Genomic DNA, 16,858 nt, shown 5'->3' on the forward strand with positions numbered 1-16,858 from the left:
TATTGTAGCGGTGCTTAGGCGAAGCCCTGCGACGGTAGTACATCAAGATCGTCACCACGCCGTCGTGCTGACGGAACTCTTCCCCGACACTTTGTTGGATCAGAGTTCGGGGATCGTCATCGAGCTGAACGTGTGCTAGAACTCGGAGGTGCCGTAGTTTCGGTGCTTGATCGGTCGGGCCGTGGAGACGTACGACTACATCAACCAAACGCTTCCATTGTCGATCTATAAGGGTACGTAGATCATACTCTCCCCTCTTGTTGCTATGCATCACCATGATCTTGCGTGTGCGTAGGAAATTTTTTGAAATTACTACGAAACCCAACAGTGGCATCCGAGCCTAGGTTTTATATGTTGATGTTATATGCACGAGTAGAACACAAGTGAGTTGTGGGCGATATAATTCATACTGCTTACCAGCATGTCATACTTTGGTTCGGCGGTATTGTTAGACGAAGCGGCCCGGACCGACATTATGCGTACGCTTACGCGAGACCGGTTCTCCCGACGTGCTTTGCACATAGGTGGCCTGTGGGTGACAGTTTCTCCAACTTTAGTTGAACCGAGTGTGGCTACGCCCGGTCCTTGTGAAGGTTAAAACAGCACCAACTTGACAAACTATCGTTGTGGTTTTGATGCGTAGGTAAGATTGGTTCTTGCTTAAGCCCGTAGCAGCCACGTAAAACATGCAACAACAAAGTAGACGACGTCTAACTTGTTTTTGCAGGGCATGTTGTGATGTGATATGGTCAAGACATGATGCTAAATTTTATTGTATGAGATGATCATGTTTTGTAACTGAGTTATCGGCAACTGGCAGGAGCCATATGGTTGTCGCTTTATTGTATGCAATGCAATCGCGCTGTAATGCTTTACTTTATCACTAAGCGGTAGCGATAGTCGTGGAAGCATAAGATTGGCGAGACGACAACGATGCTACGATGGAGATCAAGGTGTCGCGCCGGTGACGATGGTGATCATGACGGTGCTTCGGAGATGGAGATCACAAGCACAAGATGATGATGGCCATATCATATCACTTATATTGATTGCATGTGATGTTTATCTTTTATGCATCTTATATTGCTTTGATTGACGGTAGCATTATAAGATGATCTCTCACTAAATTATCAAGAAGTGTTCTCTCTGAGTATGCACTGTTGCGAAAGTTCTTCGTGCTGAGACACCACGTGATGATCGGGTGTGATAGGCTCTACGTTCAAATACAACGGGTGCAAAACAGTTGCACACGCGGAATACTCAGGTTAAACTTGACGAGCCTAGCATATACAGATATGGCCTCGGAACACGGAGACCGAAAGGTCGAGCGTGAATCATATAGTAGATATGATCAACATAGTGATGTTCACCAATGAAACTACTCCATCTCACGTGATGATCGGACATGGTTTAGTTGATTTGGATCACGTAATCACTTAGAGGATTAGAGGGATGTCTATCTAAGTGGGAGTTCTTAAGTAATATGATTAATTGAACTTAAATTTATCATGAACTTAGTCCTGATAGTATTTTGCAAATTATGTTGTAGATCAATAGCTCGCGTTGTTGCTTCCCTGTGTTTATTTTGATATGTTCCTAGAGAAAATTGTGTTGAAAGATGTTAGTAGCAATGATGCGGATTTGATCCATGATCTGAGGTTTATCCTCATTGCTGCACAGAAGAATTATGTCCTTGATGCACCGCTAGGTGACGGACCTATTGCAGGAGCAGATGCAGATGTTATGAACGTTTGGCTAGCTCAATATGATGACTACTTGATAGTTTAGTGCACCATGCTTAATGGCTTAGAATCGGGACTTCAAAGACGTTTTGAACGTCATGGAGCATATGAGATGTTCCAGGAGTTGAAGTTAATATTTCAAGCAAATACCCGAGTTGAGAGATATGAAGTCTCCAACAAGTTCTATAGCTAAAAGATGGAGGAGAATCGCTCAACTAGTGAGCATGTGCCCAGATTGTCTGAGTACAACAATCGCTTGAATCAAGTGGGAGTTAATCTTCCAGATAAGATAGTGATTGACAGAATTCTCTAGTCACCATCACCAAGTTAGTAGAACTTCGTGATGAACTATGATATGCAAGGGATAATGAAAATGATTCCCAAGCTCTTCGTAATGCGGAAATTGACGAAGGTAGAAATCGAGAAAAACATCAAGTGTTGATGGTAGACAAGACCACTAGTTTCAAGAAAAGGGCAGAGGGAAGAAGGGGAACTTCAAGAAGAACAGCAAGCAAGTTGCTGCTAAGTGAAGAAGCCCAAGTCTGGTCCTAAGCCTGAGACTAAGTGTTTCTACTGCAAAGGGACTGGTCACTGGAAGCGGAACTACCCCAAGTGATTGGCAGATAAGAAGGATGGCAAAGTGAACATAAGTATATTTGATATACATGTTATTGATGTGTACTTTACTAGTGTTTATAGCAACCCCTCAGTATTTGATACTAGTTCAGTTGCTAAGATTAGTAACTCAAAACGGGAGTTGCAGAATAAACAGAGACTAGTTAAGGGTGAAGTGACGATGTGTGATGGAAGTGGTTCCAAGATTGATATGATCATCATTGCACACTCCCTATACTTTCGGGATTAGTGTTGAACCTGAATAAGTGTTATTTGGTGTTTGCGTTGAGCATGAATATGATTTGATCATGTTTATTGTAATACGATTATTCATTTAAGTAAGAGAATAAATTGTTGTTCTGTTTACATGAATAAAACCTTATATGGTTACACACCCAATGAAAATAGTTCGTTGGATCTCGATCGTAGTGATACACATAATCATAATATTGAAACCAAAAGATGCAGAGTTGATAACGATAGTGCAACTTATTTGTGGCACTGCCATTTAGGTCATATCGGTATAAAACGCATGAAGAAACTCCATACTGATGGGCTTTTGGAACCACTTGATTATGAATCACTTGGTACTTGCGAACCGTGCCTTATGGGTAAGATGACAAAAACACCGTTCTCCGGTACTATGGAGAGAGCAACAGATTTGTTAGAAATCATACATACAGATGTATGTGGTCCGATGAATGTTGAAGCTCGTGGCGGATATCGTTATTTTCCCACCTTCACAGATGACTTAAGCAGATATGGGTATATCTACTTAATGAAACACAAGTCTGAAACATTTGAAAAGTTCAAAGAATTTCAGAGTGAAGTTGAAAATCATCGTAACAAGAAAATAAAATTCCTACGATCTGATCGTGGAGGAGAATATTTGAGTTATGAGTTTGGTCTTCAATTAAAACAATGTGGAAAAGTTTCACAAACTCATGCCACATGGAACACCACAGCATAATGGTGTGTCCGAACGTCATAACTGTACTTTATTGGATATAGTGCAATCTATGATGTCTCTTACCGATCTACCACTATTGTTTTGGGGTTATGCATTAGAGACAGCTACATTCACGTTAAATAGGGCACCACCTAAATCCGTTGAGACGACACCATATGAACTATGGTTTGGCAAGAAACCTAAGCTGTCGTTTCTTAAAGTCTGGGACTGCGATGCTTATGTGAAAAAGTTTCAACATGATAAGCTCGAACCCAAATCGGAGAAGTAAATCTTCATAGGATATCCAAAGGAAACTATTGGATACACCTTCTATCACAGATCCGAAGGCAAGACTTTTGTTGCTAAATTAGGAAACTTACTAGAGAAGGAGTTTCTCTCGAAAGAAGTGAGTGGGAGGAAAGTAAAAAACTTGATAAGGTAATTGTACCTTCTCCCTTATTGGAAAGTAGTTCATCACAGAAATCTGTTCCTGTGACTACTACACCAATTAGTGAGGAAGCTAAGGATGATGATCATGTAACTTCAGATCAAGTTACTACCGAATCTCGCAGGTAAACCAGAGTGAGATCCGCACCAGAGTGATACTGTAATCCTGTTCTGGAAGTCATGTTACTAGACCATGACGAACTTGCGAACTATGAGGAAGTGATGATGAGCCCAGATTCCGCAAAATGGCTTGAGGCCATGAAATCTGAGATGGGATCCATGTATGAGAACAAAGTATGGACTTTGGTTGACTTGCCCGATGACCGGCAAGCAATTGAGAATAAATGGATCTTCAAGAGGAAGACGGACGCTGATAGTAGTGTTACTATCTACAAAGCTAGAATTGTTGCAAAAGGTTTTCGACAAGTTCAAGGTGTTGACTACGATGAGACTTTCTCACTCGTATCTATGCTTAAGTCTGTCCGAATCATGTTAGCAATTGCCGCATTTTATGAAATCTGGCAAATGGATAAACAAAACTGCATTCCTTAATGGATTTATTAAAGAAGAGTTGTATGTGATGCAACAAGAAGCTTTTATCAATCCTAAAGGTACTAACAAAATATACAAGCTCCAGCAATCCATTTATGGACTGGTGCAAACATCTCGGAGTTGGAATATACGCTTTGATAAGTTGATCAAAGCATATAGTTTTATACAGACTTGCGGTGAAGCCTATATTTACTAGAAAGTGAGTGGGAGCACTACAACATTTCTGATAAGTATATGTGAATGACATATTGTTGATCAGAGACAATGTAGAATTATTCTGCAAAGCATAAAGGAGTGTTTCAAAGGAGTTTTTCAAAGAAAGACCTCGGTGAAGCTGCTTACATATTGAGCATCAAGATCTATAGAGATAGATCAAGACGCTTGATAAGTTTTTTCAATGAGTACATACCTTGACAAGATTTTGAAGTAGTTCAAAATGGAACAGTCAAAAAAGAGTTCTTGCCTGTGTTGCAAGGTGTGAAATTGAGTAAGACTCAAAGCCCGACCATGGCAGAAGATAGAAATAGAATGAAAGTCATTCCCTATGCCTCAGCCATAGGTTCTATAAAGTATGCCATGTTGTGTACCAGATCTATTGTATACCCTACAGTGTGTTAAGCAAGGTAGTACAATAGTGATCTAAGAGTAGATCACTGGACAGCGGTCAAAATTATCCTTAGTGGAATAAGGAAATATTTCTCGATTACGGAGGTGACAAAAGGTTTGTCGTAAAGGGTTACATCAATGCAAGTTTTGACACTGATCCAGATGACTCTAAGTCTCAATCTGGATACATATTGAAAGTGGGAGCAATTAGCTAGAAGTAGCTCCATGCAGAGCATTGTAGACATAGAAATTCGCAAAATACTTACGGGTCTGAATGTGACAGACCCGTTGACTAAAATTATCTCACAAGCAAAATATGATCACACCTTAGTAAACCCTTTGGGTGTTGATCACATATCGATGTGAACTATGGGTGTTAATCACATGCTGATATGAACTATTGCTGTTAAATCACATGGCGATGTGAACTACATTATTGACTCTAGTGCAAGTGGGAGACTGAAGGAAATATGCCCTAGAGGCAATGATAAAGTTATTATTTATTTCCTTATATCATGATAAATATTTATTATTCATGCTAGAATTGTATTAACCGGAAACATAATACTTGTGTGAATACATAGACAAACAAAGTGTCACTAGTATGCCTCTACTTGACTAGCTCGTTAATCGAAGATGGTTATGTTTCCTAACCATAAACAAAAGAGTTGTTATTTGATTAACGGGATCACATAATTAGTTGAATGATCTGATTGACAAGACCCATTCCATTAGCTTAGCACCCGATCATTTAGTATGTTGCTATTGCTTTCTTCATGACTTATACATGTTCCTATGACTATAAGATTACGCAACTCCCGTTTGCCGGAGGAACACTTTGTGTGCTACCAAATGTCACAACATAAATGGGTGATTATAAAGGTGCTCTACAGGTGTCTCCAAAGGTACATGTTGGGTTGGCGTATTTCGAGATTAGGATTTGTCACTCCGATTGTCGAAGAGGTATCTCTGGGCCCTCTTGGTAATACACATCACTGAAGCCTTGCAAGCATTGCAACTAATGATTTAGTTGTGGGATGATGTATTACAGAACGAGTAAAGAGACTTGCCGGTAACGAGATTGAACTAGGTATTGAGATACCGACGATCGAATCTCGGGCAAGTAACATACCGATGACAAAGGGAACAACGTATGTTGTTATGCGGTCTGACCGATAAAGATCTTCGTACAATATGTAGGAGCCAATATGGGCATCCAGGTCCCGCTATTGGTTATTGACCGGAGATGTGTCTCGGTCATGTCTACATTGTTCTCGAACCCGTAGGGTCCGCACGCTTAAGGTTTCGATGACAGTTATATTATGAGTTTATGAGTTTTGATGTACCGAAGGAGTTCGGAGTCCCGGATGAGATCGGGGACATGACGAGGAGTCTCAAAATGGTCGAGACGTAAAGATCGATATATTGGACGACTATATTCAGACATCGGAAAGGTTCCGAGTGATTCGGGTATTTTTCGGAGTACCGGGTAGTTACGGGAGAAGCAATGGGCCTTGATGGGCTTTAGTGGGAAGAGGAAAAAGGGCCAAGGGGCTGCTGCGCCCCCCTCCCCTCTAGTCCAAATTGGACTAGGGAAAAGGGGGACGGCCACCTTTCCTTCTCCTCTACTTCCTTCTCCATTCCTCCCCTCTTGGTGGACTCCTACTAGGACTTGGAGTCCTAGTAGGACTCCACATCCTGGCCGCACCAATTGCCTTGGCCGGCCTCCTCCTCCTCCATCCTTTATATACTGAGGCAAGGGGCACCCCATGAACACAAGTTGATCCACGTGATCATATTCTTAGTCGTGTGCGGTGCCCCCTTCCACCATAGTCCTCGATAATATTGTAGCGGTGCTTAGGCGAAGCCCTGCGACGGTAGTACATCAAGATCATCACCACGCTGTCATGCTGACGGAACTCTTTCCCGACACTTTGCTGGATCGGAGTCCGGGGATCATCATCGAGCTGAACGTGTGCTAGAACTCGGAGGTGCCGTAGTTTCGGTGCTTGATCCGTCGGGCCGTGGAGACGTACGACTACAACAACCAAACGCTTTCGTTGTCGATCTACAAGGGTACGTAGATCATACTCTCCCCTCTCGTTGCTATGCATCACCATGATCTTGCGTGTGCATAGGAAATTTTTTGAAATTACTATGAAACCCAACACTTTTTGTCTCGAGTCTAAGACGGTAACTAGTCCCTGCTCAAGCTTAATCTCTAGGAGAATATAGTGGAACATGTACACGCATGCATAACTCATCAATTACATTACTATAACCTTGACTTATAAGGGAAACCGAATATGCACAAGAAAGTAACACTCACTTGAAGTTGTAAGGAAAGAGTATTATAGCTTTGTTTTGATTTAATACCAACGATCGTAGCAAGTTGGCCTTGGTATATTTTTTCTTAAATTCAACCGAATATGCATCTATGATATTTGGGTTAATGAAACCAATATCACCGATTTGTCTTTTCTTCAATTCGGCGATCTTCAATCTGCATAATATAGTGAGGATAATTAAAAATACATGCAATGAAAGAGCTGACCTATATATAGAGACTTAATGACAGAAGTAGTACTTCCAGATAGTAGCAAGTGACCGTTAATTTATCGAGGGCCCTCTGATTGAAAAACTAGAAGAACTCCTCAAATGGAACATTCAACAGATCAGTTGCAACAAGGTCATGCTCCTCTTTAACTCTCAGCGTCAAAGTATTCCTCCCCCTAGACTCTCTGCAGGTTTTCATGTACCAATCATGGAATCTTCGCATCATCGTTGTTAGAGACCTTTCATCTTTGACGAGAGGCTTCCCGTACTCGTATCTGTGTTCTTCCACCTCCAAGAATTCATAATGTACATCATCGGGCAGGTAATCATCAAGATTGTTATAACCGGGCACCATCCTCGAATCATTAGCGACGATATCGCTAGACACCTTGTGTCAGGACCCCGATCCTAAGTCACACCGGTCTAGCATGTAACACATCATATCACTTTGCGGCCTCACGCACAGTATTCCCACGGGTGCCACCTTACCTGGCCCGGGACCGTTTGCGCCTTTTGGCTCACGTATATGATAGTGTCGCTAGCATCCATATGACAAAGAACCCGGGCTGACATGGCTAGTCGTGAACCCAAAGTGGCACTAACTTACAGGGACAGGCATACATGACCCAGCAACGAACGTGTCGGTCATCAACGAGTGAATCCAGGCTGTAGCACTGGGCTAGCAGGACTCCGGTGAACCGGGCTGTAGCGGGCTAACAGGACTCCGGAATTCATCGCGTGACATTTCCCCGAGGGGACAGACACAGGAACGAAGAAGGACACATGCCGGCCAGCCTAAGTGTTCCGGAGCAGTAGCAAGCTACCATGGCTCAGTGGAAACACTAGGAGACATTTCCCGGTAAGAGAGGCTACCAAGGATAAACAACTAGGTTGTCAGATCCCACACATACCAAGCATTTCAATAACATACACACAATATGCTCGATATATGCAATACAACATGGCATCACAACATGACTCTACGACTCAAGTATTTATATTCAATAGGCTCCGAGGAGCGAGATATTACAGACATGGGTCTCATGACCCAACACTCAGAGCATACAAGTCAAAGCACATGCGGAAGCTTAACCTGTCTGAGTACAGACATCTATAAATGAAAAAGGCTGATAAGCCTGACTATCTACCAGATCCTGCTGAGGGCACAAGATCGTAGCTGAGGTAACAAGCTAAACGTCGAAGTCCACGTGGAACTACTAGTGAGACTGAAGTCTCTCTGCAAAAACATAAATTAAGCAACGTGAGTACAAATGTACCCAGCAAGACTTACATCAGATCTATCTACATATGCATCATTATCAACAAAGGGGGTGGTGGAGTTTAACTGCAGCAAGCCAGCTTTGACTCGGTGGCTAACCTGAACTACGACTGCAATGCAACTCTTTTGAGGTGGCGCACACGAGTCCACATATTCACCATATCAATACACCACTATGGATCCGCTCCCGTCTCCCTACGAGAACGCCATCCATAGCACTCACGCTTATCTTGCGTATTTTAGAGTATCCACTTTCACTTGTCTATGAACTATGCAAGGGGTCCAAGTTTCCATATCCGAGGAATCCGGCTATTCGAATAGATAATGATAACCCTGCAGGGGTGTACTTCTTCACACACGCTTTCGCCACTTATCGCCCTGTACACGTCATGTACCTCGGCAACCTTCAAGCAGAAGCCGGGCGAGGGAGTCGGCCACGACCTGACTAACCGAACAAGTCTCTAGTCCAGGTTTATCGCCTATTCGGGTTCCATCCGCAAGGAGATCCGGCCGGGGTGTCGCTTACGGCCCCAAACGATGTGAGCAGGGTTCCCAAGCCCACCATCCGGGTGCCACTTGGTACACCGTGCCACTGTGCCTAGTCTGTCCCAAGCCCACCTGTACCGGGTGCCACTTGGTAGACTACTAACACTACCTACAAACACCAGAAACTAGTTGCAACTCCTGGACAGACATCAAGTTGATTAATAAGTCGAGAGGGGCACTTAAGCATTCCAATGTGTGGTAGTAGCTGGTCATGGATCACAAACACAGAACTCAGTTCCTGAGGACGGCTGCAATGAGACAACCCACCATGTACTCCTACATGGCCTCTCACCGCTACCTTTACCAAATCGTGTTCACACACTTAGCTCTCAACGGTAGGACATGTTCACACACCTCTGGTTCATCCCCGATGAATCAGACCTGACTCAACTCTAAGCAGTAGCAGGCATGACAAACAAGCATGAATGAGTAGGCACAATAGGGCTCAAACAACTCCTACTCATGCTAGTGGGTTTCATCTATTTACTGTGGCAATGACAGGTCATGCAGAGGATAAAGGGGTTCAGCTACCGCAGCAAGTAACAGATGAATCGGTGTTGTCCTAATGCATTAAAAGAGAGCAGGAGCGAGAGAGTAGGATTGTATCGGAATGAACAAGGGGGTTTTGCTTGCCTGGCACTTCTGAAGATAATATAGTTCTTCATCGGTGTCATCGATCTCGTCGTCGGAGTCACGTCTATCGAGAGGGGACAAACACCGGCAAACAAGAAAGAACACAATCAATGCAATGCACAATATGATGCATGCTATGACATGGCAGTATGAATGTGTTTTGGGCTAATGCACCTAGCTATGATTTAAATGAGGTTGGTTTGAATACATGATTCAAATTCCAACTCCATATGTGATTATTCAAATGCCATTTAATTGATTTGTGCTAAACAGCAGCTATAAGTTGTTCTAACATGCATGAAAATGGTACAGATGGATTCCTTGAATTTTTCTGATAATTTTTCATATATAATTTATTTAATTTGGAGTTACGGTTGAATTTCTATGAATTTTAGAAGTTTTGGGCATTTTCTGAAATTATTAAATCATTTAAGATTTATTTAAATTCCAGAAAGGAATTACTGCGTCAGCATGACCTCATAGTGATGTCAGCAGGTCAACAGGTCACTGTCCGGTCAAACCTGACAGTAGGTCCCGCGTGTCAGTGTAATTAGTTTAGTTAGAATTTAATTAAACTAAACTGGGTTAATTAACAGGGCTGGGCCCCACCTATCAGTGACTCATCGGAGTCAACCAGGGCCCACCCGTGGTCAAAGTCAACGTCAGCTGCGCCGGCGTTTAGCCGCCGGCGAGCCCGACGCGGCGGCGAGAGTGGTTTTGGCCACTCCGACGACCAAAAGGGCCGCGGAGGGCATCTAGGTGGAGCTGGGGACGAGCCGAAGCTCTTGGTGGAGTTAGCTGGGGTCGGGGTGGCCGAAATCGGTGCCGGCGACGACTTAGGTGGCCGCCGAAGTTCGGCCGAGGTCGAACACGGCGCTGCGGTGCACTAGAGGGGAAACGGAAGGGCGCTGCGGGCTCCTGGGAGGGCGGCAAACTTGGTAGCATGCTCGGGCGCAGGCTGGGGTGGCCCTGGCCACGGCGGTGCCATGGCCGGCGGCGAGGAGTGATCGGCTCCGGTGATTAGGGCGGCTAGAGGGTACGTTCCGCAGCGAGAAGAGAGGGGAAAGACGGCATGGCTCACGTGGATCGTGTAGGGCTGGTCGGCGAGCTCGGGGAAGCACGAACGGCGGCGAATCGACGATGAGGTTGACGGCGGCCGAAGGTTGAAGATGAGCTTGAAGACAACGCTGCAGGGCTTCCGGAGGGCCGTGGATCGGTGGGGAGGAAGAGGGGGTCGAGGCGGAGCTTCCTGGGGCGTCGGTGAGGCGTGGGGGTGGCGGTGGCCGCGAGGGAGCGCGTCGGTGGCGGCGGCTCCGTTCGGTCGCGGGAGGGAGAGAGAGCAGAGGGGGATAGGGACGGAGGGAGAGACACGGGAGAGTGAGAGAGGGTCGAGGGGCCGCGTGGCGTCTCCAGGGAGTAGCGGAGGCAAGCAGGGAGGCAGGAGGTGGCCGAGCGCGTGCCGGCGTGCGGTGGCCACACGCCTCGCGTCCTTCTGGCGCGAGGTGGGAGACGGTGGCGGTTCGGTGGGCTGGGCCGGCCAGCTGCAGTGCTGGGCCGGTTTGGCTACCAGGTGAGTGCCAGATAAGTCCAGGTGGGTTCTCTCTCTCTTTTTTTTATATTTCTGTTTTCTATTTTTTTAAATTTGTTTTGGCATTGTTTTGAATTTAAACAAATTCAAACAATGCCAAAAACTCCTCTGAATATTTTTATTTGCTAGATGGACTTTTCCAAAAGCTCATAAAATATTTCAGGGGTATTTGAAATTATATTCTAATTATATGAATATAATTCAAATTCAAATAGCTAATGATTTAAATTCAAAGTCCCAAAAAATAAATCCTTTTAAAATGTTCATTATTTTTGGTTTGGATCAAAACCCTTGCAAAAAATATTAAACATCTAAGAAGAGCATTTTGGAACAATGAATGAGATTTTAGGGTTTTTGCCCTTCTTTTACTTAAGTTTTTTAGGCTTCCAAATTTCCTCAGTTCAAGTTCAAAAATTTAAACATGATGCACACATGAGGGTCTAGCCTAGTGCATAACAGGACCAGGGATGTGACACCTTGAGTGGGGGGAACGATTGGTTCGCTTATTTGCCGAGCTGGACAATTTTTTTCCCAGCTCATCGTTTCGCTAACCTTTGATCACTGACAGTACTTCTCGACCGCTCCGCTTCGATAAGTGACCTTTCAATAATGTGCCCATAGTTGCCTTTTGGTGGAGACTTTGGTGGTTTCTTCAGGGCTTCCAGAGTGCGCTTCGCTTTCACCGGATCTACCTTCTCCTCCGGAGGTGGATGTTTCTTTGCTTTCACCCCTTCAAAGAAGTTCCTCACTTCGTCTCGCACGATCTTGTCGTTTTCCTCTGGGGTCATCTCGTATGGTAACTTCTCTGGAGTCTTCAGAGAAGGACCGAATGTGTATTGCCTCTCGCCTCTGGATGTACTTCTAGACGCCGGAGCAGACGGAGCGGCTGCGGCTGTCTTCTTTCCTTGCTTATGAGGAGGAGGACTATGATGCGCCGGAGCAGCTGGAGCGGCGGCGGGTCTCTTCCGCCCTTGCTGACGAGGCGGAGGAGTAGGCTGGCTGCTCGGGCGGGCCGGCGCAGGCGGAGAAGGAGGCGGAGTGCCGCCACGCACCGGAGAAGGAGGCTGAGTGCCCCGATCACTCATCGAAGGAGGAGGCGACAGAGGAGGCGGAGTGCCCTGACTCGCCGGAGGAGGAGGAGGAGGTGGAGGCGTCCAGTTTGGAAGGGTGATGAGCTCCTTCCGCCATAGGCATGGAGTCTTTAGAGCAGAACCCAGCCGAGTCTCCCCTTCACCGGTAGGGTGGTCAAGCTCTAGCTCCTCAAATCCCTCAGTTATTTCGTCCATCATCACCCTAGCATATCCTTCTGGAATCGGCCGGCAGTGAAAAGTTGCGCCAGGTTCAGGTGGTGCAACAGAGCCAACAGCCGCCTTGACTTTCATTTTCATCCATTGCATCATGAGGTGGCAATTTTGAGACTCCGTGATTAAGTCCGGGGGTAGCTAGTAGGAGCCGTGAAGACAGGCTCCAGCTGCTGCAGCTCGGTGGAAGCCACGCTACTTCTCCGCTGAGATGGCGGGGTAGCTTCGGGGGAAGCTTCGGCGGGTCGCTTGTTGCGATCTGCTTCTCGTTGCTCTATCGCTTGTGCCCTTGTGTGCAGCGCCTGAATTTGGATCTGCTCCACTTTCTTCCTCCTCTCCTGGCATTTGTAACCGCCTGCGTCCGGAAATCCAGCCCTCCATGAAATGGAGCCTAGCGTGCCTCGTGTCCGTCCAGGGTGCTCAGGATTCCCGAGGGTCATTGTGAGCTCGTCCTTCTCTCTGTCTAGAATGAACGTCCCTTGCTGGGCTGCATCGATATACTCCTGAAGCCTCGTGACTGGTATTCTCATTTGCTTGTTCGCCCAAACACACTTCCCTGATACAGGGTCCAAGGTTCCGCCAGCCCCGAAGTACCAAGTCCGGCAACGGTCTGGACACCTCAATGTCTCTGGTTCGACCCCTTTATCAAGCAGGTAATTCTCAGCCTTGTCCCACAACGGCCGGGCTTTGAGGTAGCCACCTGACCCCGTGCGATGGTGAAGCTTCTTCTTCGCATCATTCTTCTTGTTTGTCACTGACATCTTCTTACTCTTGTCCGACGTCTTGGGGGCCACAAATGCGGGCTAGTGATCTCTGATCTTCTCATACCGGCCAATGAATTATGGTGTCTCTTCTTTGTCGACAATTTTTTTCAGCTCATTCTTCCACATCCTGAATAGTTCTGCCATCTTCTTAAGAGCATGAGACTTGATCAATTGCTCTTTAACTGGCTTCTCTGGATCCTCCTCTGGCGGTAGGGTGAAATTTGCCTTCAGCACGGTCCAAAGATCATCTTTCTACATATCGGAGACATAATACACCTTAGGGTCTTCTTTAGCCGGCTTTAACCATTGCTGGATGCTAATCGGTATCTTGTCCCTAACAAGAACACCGCACTGAGAAGCAAATGCTTCCTTTGTCCGGATGGGTTCAATCGGCATGCCATCGCGCGCGATTTCTACGATCTCAAACTTTTCATCCGAGCGCAACTTTTTCTTCGGGCCTCGTCTCTTTACCGAAGTTGTGCTCGATCTGGAGGGCTAGAAAAAAGAAGAAAGACGAGAGTTCATTAATATATGTGTACATACCAAAAACAATTAATGCATCAATTAGCTAGCTATATATAGTCAGCACATGCTTAATTAATATATATACCTGGCCGGACTCCGGAGCCGTCATCACGGTGTCCTTCTTGCACCGGCATTGGGTCACCGGATCCATCATCAAGGTGTCCTTCTTCCACCGGCATTCGGTCACCGGAGCCATCATAATCATCTCCTTCCTCCTCCATTGTTTCTTCACCCTTTCCTTCCAGACCATTGGTTTCGTTGAGAAACGACATGACGACATTACTTCCGGCTGCGATTATGTCCCTCAACACCGCTTCTTGTGCTTCGTCTCGGGGGTTGTCGGTGTCAAAACCGGCGGATCTCAGGTAGGGGGTCCCGAGCTGTGCGTCTAAGGCAGATGGTAACAGGAGGCAGGGAACACGATGTTTTACCCAGGTTCGGGCCCTCTTGATGGAGGTAAAACCCTACGTCCTGCTTGATTAATATTGATGATATGGGCAGTACAAGAGTATATCTACCACGAGATCAGAGAGGCTAAACCCTAGAAGCTAGCCTATGGTATGATTGTATGTATATGTTCTATCGACTAGCCTGGCCTCGGTTTATATAATGCACCAGAGGCCTAGGATAACAAGAGTCCTAGCCGAATACGCCGGTGAGGAGGAGTCCTTGTCTCGATCACCAAGTCTTGTAGAATCTTCCATGTATGCGGCAATTGTCTGAACTGGCCCATGAGTATACGGCCATGGGGGTCCTCGGCCCAATCTAACAGATCAGGAGACGATGTGGTGAGTACCCCCTAGTCCAGGACACCATTAGTAGCCCCCTGAACCGGTCTTCAAGTTAGGGACGCTCCTCGATTCTTCCGAACTATTCTTCATCTTCGGTTGTCGATCTTGGAAACTGGTTCAACAAATATTCCCATCTTCGATCTTGAGGATCGCTAAAATGCATTTAACGAGTTTATATGTCGGGTATCCGAGGAGCCCCTTTAAGTTTCCGGCCTTTATCAATGCCTTGTTATTTTTATGCCACACCTCGGGTTTGAAGTTGTTCCCGGGAGGCAGTGTCCTCTTGCGTCCGAGCTCTAACGCCGGATAGCATTCGAGGTATCTTTTGCAGCCGAGCACTAATGTCGGACTGCTTCCGAGCTCCAATGCCGAAATGTATCCGAGCTCCAACGCTGGACTGTGTCCAAGCTCCAACGCCGGACTATATCCAAGATGTCATAGATCATCTTGGTCCAAAAAAGTTGAAGGAGTTTAGCCAAGCTTAATGCTGGAAATGCCCTCTATGGAGCCAGCCACTAGGGCCCGAGCTTTTTGCCGGACTACTTCCGAGGTGGTGCACCACCCCGACTGTGGGCCGATTTTTGTCAATATTTTTTATTGGTGCAATTTATTCTCTGCCGAGATATATAGCCAGTAGCCCTCAAGGTGTGTATCGGTTTAAAGCCCGAGATGCACCTGAAGGATGACGTAAGACCGATGATCCCAGTAGCCGCCGAGACTCAGGTTGATTTGTAAAATCGGCCTAAGGATCAAGTCCTAGCTCGGTAGGATACTTCGGGACACAAAAAGCGGTGTGCTCAGTCCTCGAGACTCAGGTTGGGTGCGGCCGACCAACCTGAGGATCAAAATCTCCTCGGAAACTGTATTGCACTTAAAATTTTCTGCATTGGATAGGCAATGCAGTAGCCCCCGAGACACTGGTCGGGTGGCAACACCAGATCAGGGGATCGATGTGCCCCTTTAATATTTGTAAATAATAAGCCCGAAGCCCAGTAGCCCCCGGGCCTTAATGCAGGCACGGGTGGCCGAATTAAGGATCAATATCCATAGTAAAATCACAAATTATGTGTAATGACTCTATGTATTCAAGTACTTTACGTCATTAATGCTCGGATCCGCATTGTACAAAACTTTGTTGACCGACAATCGGCTTCCACCTCCTCGGCCAGTAGCCAAGGAGTGTTTGTCCTACTTTATAAAGCCTTTATGAGGGCAAAGATTTACGACAAACAAGGCAATCTGGCCATACGGTTTTATAAACAAAGGTACGCAGAGAGATATGTTATATTACTGTTTGACATAAGAAATATCTTCCAAAGAAAATAGTCCTGCTATCGGTTCCTTTCTTTGGGTTGTCATGCTAAGCATGATCATGAAACCTCAGCTCTAATGTAAGAGAAAATATCGAGGATTTAGTTTGGGAGGCCAGTTAATAGCACCCGGTAGTGTTCGGCAACAGTCGAGGTCAAGCCGTAAACACTTCGGCCATTGTTATGAATGGCCCGTCATTTAACACAGTCATCAGATCGCTGACTAGTTTACGCTTATTGTGACAGTCAGTTTTCAGCTTTCTCCACTGCGGTGCTTAACCATGTGAGCTGGAAGCACAATCGCAGTGGTTCTCCCTTTGCACGCCTAGCCGAACAAAGCGGAACGTAGGAAGCAAGTGCAGGAGCCGGGTAACCCAACTATTGACCGAAGACACAATTTGAAACCGATGCATATATAGCAATATCCGAGAATGTTTTTGCCGAATCTCTAAAGGTGTCCGGTGCACTATGAGACTTGTGCTGAAAACACACAAATAGTTTGAAAGTGACATAATGCTTGGAAAACCAAAAAACGTCAGTAAAAACTTGACGTCCGAACAAGATCAAGTGTTCGGTGCCAATCCGAAAATTGGTCTTAGAAAAAAAGAGTGCTTTATGCTTTAACATGACACATCCTATCTCAAGACTTCAAGC

The sequence above is a fragment of the Triticum aestivum genome, chromosome 6A, assembly GCF_018294505.1.
Source record: "Triticum aestivum cultivar Chinese Spring chromosome 6A, IWGSC CS RefSeq v2.1, whole genome shotgun sequence".
In the NCBI taxonomy this organism is placed as follows: Eukaryota; Viridiplantae; Streptophyta; class Magnoliopsida; order Poales; family Poaceae; genus Triticum; species Triticum aestivum.